General features: G+C 51.1%; 1 protein-coding gene across 3 annotated transcripts in view; it reads right to left on the reverse strand.

The window, feature by feature from the left end:
• Positions 1 to 18,557, reverse strand: part of RB1 (RB transcriptional corepressor 1) — a 2,466,185-nt gene that overhangs the window by 404,273 nt on the left and 2,043,355 nt on the right. The window lies entirely within an intron of this gene.

Consider the following 18,557-nt stretch of genomic DNA (forward strand, 5'->3'; position numbering starts at 1 on the left):
ACGGTGGACACTTTTACTTTCACAGAACTCCTGACAGTCACCTTAAATCTTTTGGTCAGGCAGGGAAACCCCTCTCAGGATTAGAGAAAGATAGGTTTTTCTCTTGTTTTATTTCTTAACAAAAGTTTATAGCCCCAAATATGCCATCTGTGTGTCCTCCTTCTGCACCCTTACAGAGTTCTCCGCCTTTTGTGGTAATGCTGGCATAGGTAAGTCTATGCTCTTAAAATGGGTGTGAAGGTGAACCAGTGGTGACCCAAACACAGGATCACAGCATAAAATAAAATTAATGTCCAATCAAGGTACTATAAAACATATATACACTTTCATTAAACACGCCACACGCAAAAGAACAAACAGAAAATACTGTAAAAAAAACACCCCGAAGGAAGAAGAGAGAAGATAGAAGAAACTAGCACTCTTCGTGTGCTTCCAGGCGTGGTAGGTGAATTACTAGTCACAAAAAAGTGATATATTGATGTTGAAACAGGTGTGATTGTGAACTAACCAGTCTATAGGGCACAAGTAGAGCAATGGGGCAGTTCAGGGTCAACAGTAACAGGATTCAGCTCATGGTGGGTGCCAAGAAGGGGCAAATGCAGTCAACTCTATGCTGCAGAAGGGATGCTCTCAATGACGCAGGGCAGGGCAGTCCCAGGATTACTTTGCAATTAAGCCAGGCAGAGTCGGCCTTTAGTCACTGGGAGGGGTTGATGAGTGATGCTCCAGCAGTTCGAGTCAGCGGCCAACCACCAAAGTGGTGACTTTGGAGGCGTTGATGTGTATGTAGGTCGATGAGAGGGTCCTTCGAGGGCTAGCTGGGCTGAGCCATGGTTGTAATCCCTGGTCAGAGTCGGCGTGACACTCACCAGTGATTCGGATTGGGTCCTGGAGTCGATTCAGGCCTAGCAGGTGACCGGCCTATCTAGGGCACGAGGCTGCATCAAGCTGGTTCGAAGTGCAAGCAATAGTTCGGCTTGGTGGAGGAGCACAAAAGCCGGTGCCTTCCCTCTCTTTCACGGTGCGATAAACACCAAGCAGTAGAACTGAGAGCTTCAGCTGGTCTGGCCCTCTGGCTGCTGTGAAGCCCGCTCAGGGGGACTCGAGGACAGGGTCGTTCCATTCAGGGAATGGTCTCCCAGATTAAGGAGATTCTGGTGCAGAGTGGTAGGTCCTGGTCCATAGCAAAGATCTCTACCAATATGCTCTGGGAGTGGATAGTGGGCAGACTTTCCTTCTGCCTTGGATGACTCCTTCACCTCAGGCTAAGGGCTTTGGAAAGGAAAACTTTCCCAAAGGAAGTCCAGTGAGGTCTTCTCAGGTGAATCCGTGTCTCTAAGGGTCTGAGAGAATCTAAAGAAGGGGTGGGAGGCCCCTTTTTTTTATAGGAAAAGGTCCCCAGGTGACGGGCTCTGCCCTTCTGATGTCACACCCAAATGGCTTTGCTCCGGAGGAAATGAAGGGGAGAGCAAAGAGAGGGGGGTGCTAAAGTGCCCGAAGCCAAGGTGGCAGTACTTTCTTAACCTCTGTGTCGAACTGACCGTGCGGGGAGATCGCACACTTCTCGATCAGACAAAAAACTTCAACTGTTTAGACCTAGCTGGAGGAGCCGGTGCCCTTTGACCAGAGTCTGGCCGCTGGCGAGAGCCCTGAAGGCAGAGAAAAACGCTGCTGGGGTCGGCAGGCAGAGCAGAACGAGCAGCACACCTTGGACCTGACCTCCCCTGAGGCCCGGCACGGTTGGGGGCGGCCGGTCGGAGGAGATAGACAAGCTGGGCTCCTCTGCGGCAGGGGCGAGCAGACTGAATTGCGACCTGCGGCAGAGCCGAGGAGCAAGGACACTACCCCTAAACCTGGAGGGCTGCGAGGCACTACGTTAGCGTGGTTCTGCGGGTGCAGCCGGCAGCCAGTGTGTGCCCCGCTCAACAGGGCAAGCAAATCGAATGCTTTGCTAAAAGCAGAGGGCGAGCCCCACTCTGCAGTGTGTGGACTCTCCAGGGGGCACGGAGAGAGCAGAGGCAACCACCACCAGGAAGGCACGGGAGGTGGAGAAGCCGCTCTAAGGCTGACAGCCTCCCCATTTCCACAGCGGAAAATGGAGGACTTCATAGAGAAGTTCATTAAGGATGTCCTGCAGGGACCGCAACTAGCAGCCCAATTCCTGGTGGAAAGAGCGCACCGAGTGTCGCAGACGGCCCCTAGACCCGGTCAAAGTCCTTGCCCAATTATAGCGCACTTATTAAACTATAGGGATCGTGATGAGATCCTACGAAGGGCTAGAGAGTTGGGAGACCTTATGTATGTGAACGCCAGGATCTCCTATCTGGACTTCACTCCCTCAGTCCAGAGAGTCCACCTCTCCTTTCCGGAAGCAAAAAGGGCTCTTCAAGACCAGGGAATACAATGTGCCATGCTGTACCCGTCCAAGTTGCGTGTTTAGCATGGAAGTCAGGCCCACTTCTTCACTGACACAGGAGCAGTACATGAGTTTCTGGAGTCGCTTCCGAAGAACCCGACTGACCCATGAAGTAGCGGCACCGGCTGGCGTGAGGAGGACGTTAGGACGGCTGAGTTGTGTCATGTATACATTTGTCTGGGCTGCCAAATGTGTCCGTGTGATCGTGAAAGCAGGGCATAAATAAGACATTTCCGATGGAGAGATGATATGGGATTTAACGAAATGTAATGAATCAGTCCTGCTGCGTTAAGTGAACAAGCAGTTGCGATCTCCCCTGAGGTCTGGGGAGCCAAGTGGTCCCTTGGATAGCGGTCTGGCGTCCCCAGGCAGAGCCCCATTGTAAACCAAATGTTGTGGGTAATAGGGTGGGGGGGGATATGTCACTACGAGTTGGGGGTGGGCAGAGTGGGTGGGTGTAGTGGGGAGAGGGAGGAGCAGTGGGGGTGGGAGTTGGGGGTGGCGTTTGTGGGGAAAGTTGGGTGTTAGTTGGAAAAATTGGTTCACATCTCACGGACACAGGAGTTGGCTGAGGTACAGCTTTTGTGAGAATGGGGGAACTGCGACCACACATACATGATACATACATTATACACTATAGAGTAATGACGATCAAAGTACTTAGCTGGAACGTGCAGGGTCTCAAACTGCGCAATGCCCGCAAAGTAGTTCAATTTTGTGAACGGCATGGAGCCAAAGTGATTCTGCTGCAGGAAACACCTAGTGGGTAAAGCAAATGAGGGCGTTGCCAGGTCCTTGGGAGAATGCAGGCATTACACCTCGTACTCCGCTGGAGTGATGACTCTCGTGCATACATCACTGGGATTTCCGCGTATTTGCAACGATTATAGACTCAAACGGTAGATTTGTAATTGTGTGTGGCTGTCTGGGCACCAACGTCTACGGACCCAACGTGGACGACCCTGGGTTTTTTGAGACACTGGTGAACCAGAGTCACAGGTTTCTTCATACCTGCTTAGTTTGGGCGGGGATCTCAATATCGTACTTGAGCCGCCGAAAGATAGATCAGTATGGGTGAGATCGCTCGTGATCTAGGACAGCAGAAGTGGTGAGGGGGGATATGCAAGAGCTGGAGTTGAGTGATGTGTGGAGGCTGCTGCACCAAGAGGAGAGGGAATACTCATTCCACTCGACGGTACATGGGACCTCCTCGCGCCTAGACTATATACTGGCTGGCCCCTTAATGACACACCAGACAACCGAATGCGTCCTACTCCCCAGAACATTATCAGATCATTCAACGGTCCCCTGGTCAGTAAGCTTGGAGGGGGAGAGGGTGCAATGTCCCTTCAGAAGATTTAAAGCTGCAGCGCATTCAGATTTAGTGTTTAAGAGTGAAGTGCACGATGTAATAAAGATTTATTTTAATGAGAACTTGAGCTCAGTGCCCACGATGTGTGCTGTCTGGGAGGCGTTTAAAGCAGTGGTCAGGGGAGGCTGCCTGGCACTGGAGCTGGGTGTATTAAAAACAATCCGCAGACAGCTAAGGGAGACAGAGGTAAATATTAAAGCACTAGAAGGGCAGATTGACGCCGGGAGTGGACTCAGACCCATTGCTAAATTTCGGGAAGAACTGGATAAGTTTAACGACCTGGTGCGCTCAGGTTTTGGTCCGAAGATATGGGGAGGAGGGGAGGCCAGGCAAACTGTTAGCGATGATGATTCACCACGAGAGGAGAAACACAGATATAGCAGCAGTGAAGATGCGGGATGCGACAGTGGTGGTGAGACAAGCAGATATAGCCGACACCTTCCGGCAATAGTACCAGGGAGGAGCTGAAGGGCTACATCAGTACTGAGTGAGGAGGCAGTGGGGGCGCTGGACACACCCATCACAATAGATGAGGTCCTCCTCGCGAATGGCTATTCTTGCTGTCAGTATAATCATTGGAGGGTGAGGCAGACCTGAGAGACCGTCACAGAAGGTCTGCACAAGGCACGTGGTGTCTGGCTGAACCTAACTGGTGGCAGGAAAATCGTGCAAGTGGTGTGGGCAGTAAAGGACAGGAGGCATAGCCAAGGACGAGGGATTTGCAGCAAGTTCTAGGGTTGCAGGTGCTGCTTGACTTCCCTGGGTGGCACTTTGCTTGATACATCTAGTATTGTGGAGGGATTGCTGAACACTGCACTAACTCGGGCGCCCCTTTTCAGAATCTGCAGGCATGCATTAGTTTGGGACAAAATGGGAAAGCATAACAAGACGCAATCGAAGCTCCTGTATGGCACCCCCTCTCAGGCTAAAAATGCAGCACGGGAGCTCCCGAGTTGGAGGAGACGGCCGATATGAGAACCAAGCCCTCACTGGAGTGCATACTAACACATTTGCAGACAGTCATCGGCTCACTGGACAGCAAAATGGACACACTTACCTGTAAGGTTGACCACATGCAGGTGGCCTAAACAGGCATGGCGACAGGCAAGATGAAGCGGAACAGCACATCTCCACGGTGTAAGATGTCTCTTCCACAGCATCAACGGAGGTGGTTCAGCTGAAGAAGGCGGTCAAGGAGATACAAGAAAAGCAGGATAATTTGGTTATAATGTGCCGTAATAACCTATAGATAGTTGGGATCTCGGAGGCTGCAGACAGAATGCCCATGGCACAGATGGTGGAGGCGCTGCCACGGGAGTCTCTTTGAGAATCTGGTTTCTCTTCAGCTTTTGTGATCGAAAGGACCATCGCGTCCTGGGGGGGCGTTCCCTAATAAGGGGTGCACTGCCCAGACCCATTATCACCTGGCTCCTTAATTATCCTGACAGGGACCATGCTCTGCAGCAATCCAGGGAATTGGGATCTCTTCTTTAATATGGCGATCAGATACAGCTTTCCCTGACTTTTCGAACAAGGTGCAGGCATCAAGGAAGAACTTAATTGAGGTGAAAAAAAGACTCAAAGCCAAGGTATTCAAATACGCCATGCTGTTCCCGGCGCGCCTGCGAGTCGAACACAAAGGCAAAGTTTCCCTCAGGGTCAGTCATTTCTCAAACTCCGCTCCTCTACCTCCAACTCCTCAGGGTCAGTCGTTCCTCAAAGAAACGAGCTGGGGGTAGATCTCGGTCTTTGGCTGGGGCCTCCCTCTGGAAAAGCCTCCCTGCCACTCTAAAGCTTGAGGAGAACCATCTCTGGTTCCGGAAGCACCTCAAAACCTTCCTCTTTGCTTCTGCCTTCTCCTCCCCTCCCCCCTGTTGATTCTACTCTCCCTCCGCACCATGCACCTGGCCACCCTCTGTCCTCCGGGCCCAGGTACCTGCTCATCTTGCCACCCTCACGCACTGCCTCCGGGCCACCCCCTGCACTGGGGTCTGTATCTGTATCCATACAGCCCTCCCCTTTTCTTCCTGCACTTTCAGACCTACATGGCCTGCTGCCATAAACCCAGCACTTGCCACTTGCTGGCTGCACTCCCATTGTTTGTTGCCTTTTTATTTATTATTTTATTATTATTTTTGTTTTTTCCTTCTCACTCCGCACTCTCCTTTTGTTCCTCCTTCCATGCACTTCTCCCTCTACCCTGCACTTGCACGTTCTCAATGTCATTGGGCCTAGTAAAATCGTTGTTTTTGTTCTCCCCTGTTCCCCTTCCCTTGTCGCGCTCTGAAACACTTGTGTATGAGAGCGATAGAAATAAAATATCAATATCAAAGTCCCATTTCTTCAATCTGCGGAGAAGGAAAGTGACTTCTTAGACAACGCAGAAGGTGGATTTGGGTCGGCCAGGAACAGAAACGGCCAGGGAAGACCCCCACCTAGGGGTCCTGACTGAAACTTCGGTTCTACAATGGCACTCAAGTATGGTTGTTTTATCTTGAAATTGCAATGGGTGATCGACCTTCGGGGATCGCTGCTGTGATTGTGGCGGGTGGGGGTGGCTAAGCCTGGAGAAGCTCCCATGCTCAGCCTAATGGTTGCTTGTTGGGTTTTGGGGGGTCAGGGAGACACATTACTGGCATGTTGGGGTTGTCAGTGGGGGTGGTGGGAAGGTTTTGACTTGGTTAGGGGTGGCTTGGTTCAGACGGTACACAGACCACAGTCCTCTGTTCATTTATGCGCGACTGTTCCAGGGGTGCACTTGGGTGGGATGGACAAAAATGGGGCTGGCTTCTCCCAGTCGGGGCTTTGGGGAGTGGCGCTAATATTTCAACACAAAGGTGATGGCTAGCAAGGGGGTTACGTGCATGACGTGGGACATCAGAGGTCTGAACTGTCCCTCTGAAAAAAACTAAGGTCCTGCTCGACATGCATATATTGCATGGTATATATTGAAATCCTTCAAGAGACGCACCTCTAGCCGTCTAGAGAAGAGGCTTTTGCCAAAACACGGGGCTGCCATAGACACTTCTCATACTCAAGGTACGCCCGGGGGCTGTGCATAGTCATCAAGGACACTGTGTTGGGCAGGGGATTTTAATGCTGTAATGAGTAGCACGTTGGATAGGTCAGGTGGACATAGGAGGGGAATAACTAAGGCGACTGGCAAGTTACGACAGATCTATGCAAACGTAGGGTTAGTAGATATTTGGAGGGATCGACACGGCTCAGAAAGTGGGTACACATTTAGAGCCTCAGTGCATGGTTCAGCATCTAGGCTGGACTTTATTCTGGCTTCTACAAACAGGTCAGGTTGGTTCTTGGAGTGTACAATTATGGCACACAAGCTTTCGGACCATGCTCCTGTGGTGGCGACTCATTGTCCCTGGGAAGTGGCATGGAGGTAGGAGCGGTTTCTTTAAAAATGAGAGCTTACCAGACACTGTATTCCGAGAAGAAATACATGAAGGGGGCGCTGTTGCACAAGATGGTGAGATAGACGCAGCAAGCTCCAGATCTACTCCGGCACCACATGTGGGGAGGCTTTCCGACCTCCCCATTCGAAAATATTCGCTCCTTCTGCGTGCCCCTGGTGCCCAGACTGATCACAGGCACATGGGATGTGGCGGTGGCCCCATCAAGAGACCGCTGAACACCATCAAGGGCTGACCCACCAGGAGCGGGAGATTGATGGCGGCCTGAATAGAGCGGAGGCAAGGACCGCGACTCCGGCAACAGAATTTGCAAGGAGGGACAAAGCGGGTGCCCATGGCTGGATCCGGAAAAGGGGCAGAGAATTACAGAGAGGGTGCTGGGGCGCCTCCGCCTGGACCGCAGTACAAAGGTAAGCAGTACCCGGCGCAGCGCCCCTCCCCTCTGGCTGGATAACTGGTGTCAGCAGAGCCGGGTGAAGGAGCAAGGGCCCGGGACTGCAGCATCAGAGGGGTGCAGAGGAAACCAGAACCAACTCTACGGTGGGGGCAAAGACCTGGGGCCCTGCCCCACTCCCATCAGAGGGGGCAGGAGACCACGTGCAGCCCAGCTAGGAGGCAAAGGGGCTACCACACGGCAGAGAACTAAACAAGAAGCACAGAAAGTCCCAGACCAGAGCACACCTCGGGTCTACAGGGCCTGCTCACACTATCCATATGGTCCCACAACCACAGCAAAGCCCTGCTTGGACCCCTCTCAACCTACCAGAACAGCAATTAAGCAAGAGAGAAGCTGGGGGTGCCGTTGCACAAGCCCAGCTTCCATCGCTGACAGGAGCAAGAGCGGCGTGAGGAGGCGGCATACAGGCTGGGCAACAGGAACGGACATCAGGGGACTGGGAGTCGAGGCCGGAACACAGATCCACAGCATAAATCGGACAGGGCAGGGGGGATGACGTAGTCAGGACCCCCAAATTTACAGAACCAGTGGAAGTTCCTGGAGGTGAGAGAACCTGGTGGCCGGTACAGCCCAACACCAAAAAACAAGCTAGGGAGCCTGACACACAGTGGGGGAGGTTGCCCCCCCCCCTTCAGAAAAGGCGCAGACTGCGGTGCGGTAACATCATGGTGAAGGACAAGGGGAAATTACAAGTTATTCACTATAGTGACCAATGAGTCCCCTTTCCTCCATACTGTATGGGCGTCCCTTCCTAGGGACGAAAAAACCTTCTTCCCCTTTAAATTTAGAGGCACGCAGGGGTGCAGCCCGGACAGCATGCCCTACCCTGACTCGGCCCACCGGCGTGACTCCTCAGTTCCTATTGACGTGTCAACAATATTTATTATTGCCTAATGACACCAGTATTATTAGGGGGGAGGATGGTGGGATGTATGGAGGGAAGGGGACTAAGAGTACTTTAGTCACTACGATAACTTGCAATTACTCTTACGTCCCGTCCCCTTTCCTCCATACTGTATGGGCGATTACAACTGAATGTAGCCCTGGGGTGGAGAGGAGACCCTCCTTAACCAAACAAGTTCCTTAGAACTGCCTGTCCGAAGGCCGCGTCTGACTTAGAGCCGGCGTCCAAAACAGTAATGCTTACAGAAAGCTGAAGGGGTAGCCCAGCTGCCCTGCTTAAGACACGCCACGAAACCTGCTGCTGGAATGCGATGGCCGTGGCCTTGGCCCTGCATCTGACTTGCGTAAGCCCTTGGTCCTATCCAGATAGAAATTCAGAACGCGTCAGACATCCAGACAATGCAAGACTCTCTGAGCCTTGTCCTTGGGGTCAGTGTTAGGGAGAATTCTCGGTTAAGGCTAATTTCCCAAACCTAGTGAGTCCCCAGCAGCTTTGCTGGATTTTTGGGGTTTATTTTTTTCTCCTGCTAAGAGTGAGACTCTTTTTCTCCCACTCTTAGACATGATTTGAGGTGTCCTTTGACTTTTAAATGTGTTTTATGGGCTATGGGGTCTTTTACTCCATAGGGTTTCATGTGGTTTTTGGTAAGTGTGTTACCCAGCACCCTCAGTGCAGTAACACAGGGCTGTCATAGTGAACCCCAAACATAGACTCCATACCCTGGGACTGACTGTCTCCCAGGGCATGTAAAGTCACCATTGACTTTACTAGTCTTAAATTGTGAACAGAACCAGTACAAACCATCATATTGTGGAAGTACTGGTAGGGGTAATTAGATTGCCCCTGGGTCTGTTTTTCGAGGGGGCACTGTGCAGTCCCCCCTCGTCGAGTTTCTGGCTGGTGGCAGTGGTTACCACGCTTAATATTCCACCGGAATATTTCCTATGGGATTTTCCCATTCATTTTAAACGCACCACTTTTTTGGTGCAATGTTAAAGATACCGCCGTGTTATTTATTTAATATTTATTCCCCGGTTGGGTCTTTTTGCCAGGACTCGGTTTTAAAATGGCGTTTGTGTTCGCCTCTGTAACTCCAACCCAAGTCGGGCCCTTTGTTCCACTTTTTGGCAGGCTTCTGCACAGAAACCTCCAAAAGTGGTGCCACTCTGTCTGGGTCTACAGGATGTGTGGAAGGGGGGTTTAGGCACCCTGGACTGAGTTGCCTCAGCAACTCAAGTCGCACTCTTGTGTGATTGGCCCAGTGGTGAGCCGCCCGGCTCACCACTTAGCATGTTTGAGTGACAGCTAGGACTGATGAATGGGGGTTTTCTGCATAAAAGCAGGGCTTTGGGGACTGGAACTTCAGAAGTCGCCACAGGACCAAAGAATCCGAAGAGGGAGAAGCTGAGCCGACCTGCAACAACGACAACACCGGTGGAGCCCTGCTGAACCGTCTCACCACTTCCCAACAACAGAGAAGATCTTCATCCCGGAGAGTCTTCTTCCTCTGAACTGGTGGGGATAACCAGTTCGCCCTCTTTTCGCCTTCCTGGATCGTCTCGTGGTCGAATCGCCCATGCCAAGCACCCCAGCGGACAGATAGCCACGCTTCACCATGACCACGAATAAAAGGGTAGTACCTTTTAACCGGGAAACTCAGCGGCTGGTTTCTTCCCTGGCAGTGCAACGACCTCCAGCTTTCCTCCACGTCGAGATCTTCTCTTCCCCTTGACGAAGCACCGACTTGCACCCGCTGCCAGGAACAACTGCCCCCGCTGGAGCTTTCTCACCATTTCAGGTACTGTGTCCTGCCTGGTCTCCCTTGCAACAGACTGTTCAAGGTGTCCCGTAAATCCTTGACTCTTTATCCTGGGGTGACTTGGGACCTGCTAACTAACTTTTCCTGAACTGATCCAACCCTTTTTGAACTATCTGCAAAGACTTTTTAAAGTACTATTCAACTGTGTGATCTTGGACACATTCCGCCTTGCTCTCTCCAAGAGTGGGCCTGGCCTATGAACTTTCTTGCTCTGACAGTAGACTCGGCCTTTCTGACTTGCTGTGGTTCTCCTTAAAGTGTTGGTATTGTGTACTTTCCTAATTCTGCCTTTTTAACTAACTTACTGGAGTGCCATCTTAGGTTAAGCGCTCACCTCTGTCTGCAAATAAGTGGTGTTTTAACTAAGACTTGTTCAATAAGTAATCAGGGATATATATATTAATAGTGACTGTGTTTGAACTTGCTTGCCATATTAGTGTTACTGTATTTTACAAGTGTGTTTTAAAATAAATAATTATATACTTTTATACCAAAGCTCTGGTCAGTGTTTACTTGTGCTACTGTATACCTGTACCTATTTTGTATACTCTATATACTGTCTAACTCTTCTTGAGAGAAGTCTGGCTGCTCAGCCACAGCTACCAGGTAAATCTGGGTGGTACAGACTGCTACCAATTGGGTTTACTGCCAACACCTGTAGTCCTAAGCCTTTTGCAGTGGTCCCTAAGGGAACTGCACAGGTTTCTGCCTAACAGTCAGCGAAGAATGTTGGTAGGACTACTTCCTCGTTTAGATGGAACGCGATGGGTACCTTAGGTAGGATTGCCGGGTGAGTCAGCAGGACCACCTTATCCCTGTGGAAAGTGGTATAGGGTTCTGTAGCCACCAGAGCCTGTATCTCGCTGGCTCTGCGAGCGGATGTGAGACCTACTAGCAGAGCTGTCTTGATGGAGACCAGCCTGATGCCCGCAGACGCCATTGGCTCGAAGGGTTTGTGTGCCAGGGCGCCCAACACCACGTTGCGGTCCCACACAGGGTATGGCTTTTTGATGGGAGGGTAAAGTCTGGACAGGCCAGACCAGATGTTTCCAGACTATCGGGTTGGAAGAGAAGACCTCCTCCTTCGAATTTCTGTAGGCCCCTATGGCTGCGAGATAGGTGCAACATGTGTCCATCTGTACGCCTGAGTGGGAAAGGTGTGCCGAGAAAGAGAGCACATCGTCCAGAGTGCCCATCAGGGGGTTGATTTCCTTAGAATCTGCCCAGTGACAGAACCTGCTCTATGTACTTGTGTATTGGCACCTAGTGGCCTTGCTCCTAGTGCCCTGGATGATCTCCAGGTTAGCCTGAGATAGGTTCAGGTGCTTGAGGGTGATCTGTTCAGGAACCACGCTGCAAAGGCTATCTTCTGAGGAACAGGGTGGAGAACCCTGCCCCCTGCGGGGACAGGAGAGGTGCTGGGCCCAGCGGATGGTGAATGGGTGGTCTGTCCGCGAGGCTGAGCAATTTGGAGAACCACCGTCTCGCAGGCTGCCAAGGCACTATCACAAAGATTCTGAGGAGACAAGCCTCCTTTATCTTGTGGAGTATTCCTGGGAATCAGGGGTGTGGGTGGAAAAGCATAGGCTGTCATGCCCTCCCATTAACTCTGCATGGAGTCGCCCAGGGAGCCGGGGCCTAGTCCCTGCCAAGACTTAAACTGATGGCACTTGTTCCTCCAGGAGGTAAATAGATCCACCTGAGTATGGCCCCGTGTGTTGAAAACCACCTGCAGCACCAGGTCGTTCAATTGCCACTCGTAATTGTCTGCTCCCAGCCTGCTCAGTCTGTCCGCCTCCAAGTTGGCCTCCCCCTGGAGGTGGACGGCCATGATGTAGATGTTGTTACCAGGGCCCATTCCCACATGCTGACCGCTAGGTTGCACAGTGGAGGGGACCTGGTAACCCCCTGCTTGTTGACATAGTATATGCTGGTGGATTTGTCGGTCTGGATCAGGATGGTCCTGCCCTCAATGGGAGTAAAGAAGGCCCTGAGGGCTAGCCTAATGGCTCTGAGCTCCAGCTAGTTGATATGCAGCTCCTGCAGTGTCCAGAATCCATCGATGCTGTGGCTGTCCAGAGTGGCTCCCCAGTCCTCTAGGGAGGAGTCTGTAGTAATGGTGAGCTGCGGAGTCGGCTGCCGGAATGGCCTGCCTGTCTGCAGATTGCAGTCCTTGGACCACTACGTGAGGTCCAAGGGGAGAGAAGGCGGTATGCTGACCAGCTCCGCTTGGGAGCCCCTCTCCTGATTCCATGAGGCTGCAAAGTGCAACTGCAGTCTCCTCATCCGGAGCCTCCTGTGTGGCACGGCCAAGAGGACCACTGCCATGATACCCAGTAGGTGCTGGTACCACCAAGTCAAAGTAACTGGTCTGGTAAGGAAGTGCGCAGTGGCCCTCTTGATTGCTGTAATCTTGTCCTCCGAGGGAAATACCTTCTTGGAGCTTGTATCCCAGATGAGGCCCAAGAAGGTGAGGCTCTGCGTGGGATGCAGCTGAGACTTGAGGTTGATGGTAAACCCAAGGCTGTTGGGTGTACTCGTAAGCGCGGAGGAGGTGTGGACAACCCCTTGCGCGGATCTCACCCTGACAAGCCAGTCATCTAGGTATGGTTAGACATGGTGGCCCTGGGCCTGGAGGAAGGCTGCCACTGCATTCATGAGTCTGGTAAACACGCTGGGAGCTGAGTTGAGGCCAAAGGGTAGCATCTTGTACCAGAAATGACAGCCCTTGATCCTGAAGACAAAAAGATAAGAAGAATCCGGGGAAGAGCACGTGGAATAACATAGGAAGGCCAAACCCAGGAGCGCTGGTGACATCGGGTATTTCCGGTCTACGCGGAAAAGGTGACTGAGAAGTGGCACCGGTGGGCGCAGTCAGGGAAGCGTATGCTCCGAGGGCCGCACTCCTGCACGCCTCTAAATTTAAAGGGGAAGAAGGTTTTTCTGGTGAAAAGGTTTCCGTCCCCCACTCCTAGGAAGGGACGCCCATGCAGTATGGAGGAAAGGGGACGGGACGTAAGAGTAAAAGCCCCACATGGCCGAGAGGGTGAAAGAGGCGGGGGAGGGGCAAGATCTCCTCAAACTCACCGCTAATAAGCCCCCAAGAAGAGGGGTACGCAACACGCTGGGCCTGCAGTCTAGAAGGCCTGATACGTGGCAAGCCTCAAAGTGAAGGGGGATCTCATCCAAAAATAAGAAGAAGAGAGTGTGGCACACCTCGAGCCAAAGGGAAAACAGAGTGAAAATGCTTCCAGAGTCGGTGACAGAACTAAAGGGAGAGGTTCGAGGCATTTTTGCAGAGCTCCTGTGGGAAGGATCCCAGAACTCCATCAAACTGGATCGTATCCACAGAGTGGGAAGAATGAACAGGGCCCAAGCCGCAAGGCCAAGAGATGTACTGGCGGCGTTTGCCAGATATGGCCAGAAGTAAGCAGTCTTGAGAGCAGCAAGAAAGCAGGAACCACTGTTGTTTAAGGGGCAACAAATAGCGTTGTTTCAGGACTTGGCCAACAGCAAATTGGTAAAGAGACGACAAATGGACCTAATACTTAAAGTGCTCAACGAGCAAGGAATAAGATACAAATGGACCTTCCTGTTTGGTCTCCTATTCGAGTGGGAAGGAGGGCAAAAACGCATCACCTCAGCGCAAGAAGGGGCAGACATTTTACAAGTGGACTTGGATGGGGATCAACAAGAAGGCGGATCACGGATAACCGATAACAGACCAAGACCATGGGAATGGACCACAGCGGGAGAGAAAAGGAGGAGAACAACATGGAGCGGCCAGCCGCGAAAGGAGAGAGAGAGAGGAGAAGAATGGAGCAGGAGGTGGAGAGCGGGAACAAGGAAGATCCTAGGAAGCGAAAATATATGGGTGGTGGATCTTTAAAGGTGATAAAAGGGTAGGGAGAGGGGGTAGACACCTTGGAATTAGAAAGGGCGGGGATGCCCGGGGAAGGAGAGGAGAAGGTGCGGGAGGGACAAGCACACTCAAGGGGGGAGGGGCAGGGGGAGGAAGGGTGCAGAGAGGGGGGAGGCAAACATTAGGCTGGGGAAGTTGGTAAAGGCAAAGATAACAGGAGGAGGAGAGGAGAACTGGGGTGGGGGAGGGAATAAACGTCACAAGAGAGGCTAGGAAGAGGGACGAAGCAGAAGGGAAAACTCGGATGGGGGAGAAATTTAAAGGGCAGAAGATATACCGGTCCATAGATTCTAATCGGCAACTCATAATGTTAGCGGGCTCAACACACTCCTGAAGAAGAACAAATTGGAAAGGCTTACTAGGAAAGAGGGAATAGATGTTCTGGGGCTACAGGAGACACACCTCATGACAAAGGACCAGGGAAAACTAAAAATTAGAGGATTTGATCGAATACTCCATGCCTCAAGTGGTACTAAGACAGGGGGGGTTGCCCTAGCTATCAAAAATACACTGGATTTTATAGTGGAAGAAGTCTGCAGGGATAAGGGTGGCAGATATATAATGGTGAGGGGAGCACACATGGAGTCCACATACACAATTGCATCCATTTACGCACCAAATATGGGTCAGGACACATTCTTGAGGGGCTACAAGGGGGTACTGGAGGGCTTTGCGAGACGGCACTTAATACTAATGGGCGACTAGCTTGGCGTGGCAGAGGAGGAAATATAGATCAGGGAGGAAGGACCAGGTTAGGGAACTGCAAGAAAGAATGGAGAGAGAGGGGGGGGGGGGGGTTGCAGGACGTGTGGAGGGGACTGAGGGGAGACAAGGAGGAATATACTTTCCTCTCGAGTGTGCACAGCACCCAATCCAGAATTGATTATATTTGGGTGTCCGGGCCGCTACTAGGCAGAGTGAGAGAAGTGGAAGTTGGGCCCCTCAGGACAGTCGATCATAAATTAGTCTCCATGATACTGGAGCTACAGATGCGTAAGCAGAGGATGTGGGGCTGGAGATAGCCGGGGGGCGCTGTTAAGAGACCCAGTGAGATTGGAGGACATGGAAGGGAAGATAAAATTATTTTTGGAGCTTAATAATGGCACAGAGACTAGGTAAAGCACTAGATGGGATGCGTTTAAGGCCACAATTAGAGGGGAGCTTATTGCTGCAAAGGCCAGTAGAGACAAAAAGTTGAAAGCACTTGAGAATCAACTGGAGGCAGAAGTTGAAGGTGCAAGGAGAGCAGCGGCAGAAACCACCATGAGGGTGGTTCTTGGGACTTATAGATGAGCGGTTAGACAGCTCGGGGTCCTGTGTATAAAAAAAGCAGAGGTGGCACTGCTATTTGTCAGGTAACGGTACTACGCAAAAGCCAATAAGGAGGACGCCCTACTGGCAGGAATACTGAGAGGAGGGAGGGCGAGGAATACTATAACAGCCTTAAAGGATGGAAAGGGAGGGCACCTCACTCGTATTGAGGACAAACAGGGACACATAGCAGGATTCTACGCAGAATTATATACGTCACAAAACCCCCAGAATCACCAACAGGTACGCCTCCTTGAGAGGCTCAAACATCCCCGCATAGATAGGGACAACCAAGAATCCTTGAACCGACCCATAACGGAGGATGAGGTGAGGAGGGTGGTGACGAAACTGCCCCTGAACAATGGGCCGGGGCCAGACAGCTATACGGCAGCCTTTTATAAAACATTTGCCGACACGCTAATCCCGTACCCGACGCAGCTCTTTAACTCATTTAAAAACTCCGGCTACATCCCACCTACAATGGAGGAGGCAAAGGTGACCCTAATCCTGAAACCCCACAAAGATCCCAAGGAATGCACATCATATAGGCCCAATGCCCTCATAAATGAGGACGCAAACATATATACCAAAATCTTAGCGAACAGATTGCAGGGACATTTGCCACAACTAATCCACCCGGATCAGGAGGGATTCGTATGGGGGAAAGAGACAGCGGACAATATTCGCAGGGTGGCACACCTGGTAGAAAAGGTAAGGAAAACGAATATCCCTGCGGTCTTTCTAGCGTTAGATGTGGAAAATGCATTTGACCTGGGGGAAGTGGTCATTTCTGTTCCAGATCATGGAGTCGATGGGCCTAGGGAGAGACTATCTCAAAATGGTATGAGCAAACTATCGTGACCTGCAGATGCGCCTGATGGTAAAAGGGGAGATGTCGTGCCCTATTCAACTTGGTAGGGGAATAAAACAGTGGTGTCCACTCTCCCCATTGCTATATGCAATATACTTGGAACCCTTCCTTTAGGCCGTGCGAGAAACGGAGGAGATACAGGGGATACCTTTTGGGGGGCAGGAACACAAAGTTGTAGCCTTTGCAGACGAAATGATGTAATCAATTACTAGACCCCAAGAATCTATCAAGGCAGTGAGGTCACTACTAGAGGAGTTCAGGGAGGTGTCGGGCCTACGTATCAACATTACCAAGTCAGAACTATTGAACCTCACACTAGCAAAACAGGACTGGGACACTTTAAAGGAGTCGACTCCATTCGTCTGGTCGCCAAGGGAGATTAGATACTTAGGAATCCACCTTACTCCGAACCTAGCGGGACGGTTCCAGAGGTGGAGGAACATGAGAATATCATTGATGAGAAGGATAGCGGCAGTGAAAATGGTTGTACTCCCCCCGAATTTTATCATTATTTCAGGCAATACCACAAGCACTCCCAACAAGTCTCTTCAGGGAAATGAGTAAGATGAACAAGTTTATACAGGAGGGAAAGAAGCCCAGAATCAATAGGCGCCTACTCACGTCCCCTAGAAGGGAGGGAGGTATGGCCCTCCCAGACATTCAAATATACTATGAGGCAACACAACTAAGGGTGATCAGGGAATGGATTCAGGGAGGAGTTGGGACGCAATTGGTGGCCATGGATCAGGCAGTGGCACGACATGACCCGAGAGTGGTATTTTAGCTACCGAAGCAGCACAGACCTAAACACTTGTATGAAAGCACCATCACGAAACTAGCGGCAGACACGTGGGAATAGGGTGGTGAAAACACGAGGGATCACAACCTTTCCCTTCCCATTCCCATTCACTCCCATATTTCAAAATGGCGACTTCCCACCGGGAAGTGAAAAGGGAGCGTTTAGACAGTGGAGAGGAGGAGGATGCAGGGTGATAAGGGACTTGTTTCAAGGACAGGAAGTCTGCTCCTTTGTAGAGTGCAAACGAGACTTCACAGTGGGAGAGGGGGAGAGGCTGAGATATGCACAGTTAAGACATTGGGTAATAAATCCAAATATTAGAAAAGCGGCCACCAGAAAGGTAACAGCATTTGAGAAATATGTGTTGACGAACATTGGGTCAAAAGGGCTGATATCCAATATGTACAAAATATTAGAAGACGCTACTCCTAGAACTCCATGGCCATATATGCAACGCTGGGAGCAAATGTTAGGGCAGGAGTTTACGAAGGAAGCATGGGGCAAACAATGGGGGAAAATACCTTAGTTGGCGAGGGCATCTCAGCTACAAGAAACCTGGTACAAAATCCTTTACGGTTGGCACTATACGCCAGCCCGCAAACATAATATGTATCCGAGCGCGTCAGCAGAGTGTTGCAGGGGCTGTGGTGTTAAAGGCACCTCAGAGCACATATGGTGGAAATGCCCCAAGATAGAGCCCTTCTGGCGGGAAATACGACAGGCACAAACTCAGGCATTTGCGAAAAGGGGACAGACCCTTGGAACGCATCCTACTAGGCCTCACAGCACGAGGGAATGAACTGGAGTCCAAACATCGAGAAAGGCAAAGGTTGTTCTAACTTTGGCAGCGATGACCATCATAGCCCAAAGATGGAAGAGCACTAATATCCCCACCTTACTAGACTGGCTGCACAAAGTATGGGAAATGGTGGCCCTAGAATGGGCCACTTATGCCATGAACAATAACATACAGAATTTTGCGAGAGACTGGGGAGAGGTTCTGAACTTTCTGAAGGAGGACTTTCAAGCCCAATGGTGCCCCCAATACCTCAGATTGCTAGTCATGGAATGAACCTGTTGAGTCGACTTCAGTGGAGCCGGAAGAACCCTCAAGGGGGCGAAGAAGAGGTTATACATGTTGTAAAACCAATAAAAACAAGTTTTTTAACAAAAAAAAAAGGAGAAGTGTTGCCTAAAGCAGACCTTGCTCCAAAAGATCAGTTTGGTTGTATTGGACTTTAGACTCTGAAGGAGC

The sequence above is a fragment of the Ambystoma mexicanum genome, chromosome 7q, assembly GCF_040938575.1.
Source record: "Ambystoma mexicanum isolate Mex_15411 chromosome 7q, UKY_AmexF1_1, whole genome shotgun sequence".
Lineage (NCBI taxonomy): Eukaryota > Metazoa > Chordata > Amphibia > Caudata > Ambystomatidae > Ambystoma > Ambystoma mexicanum.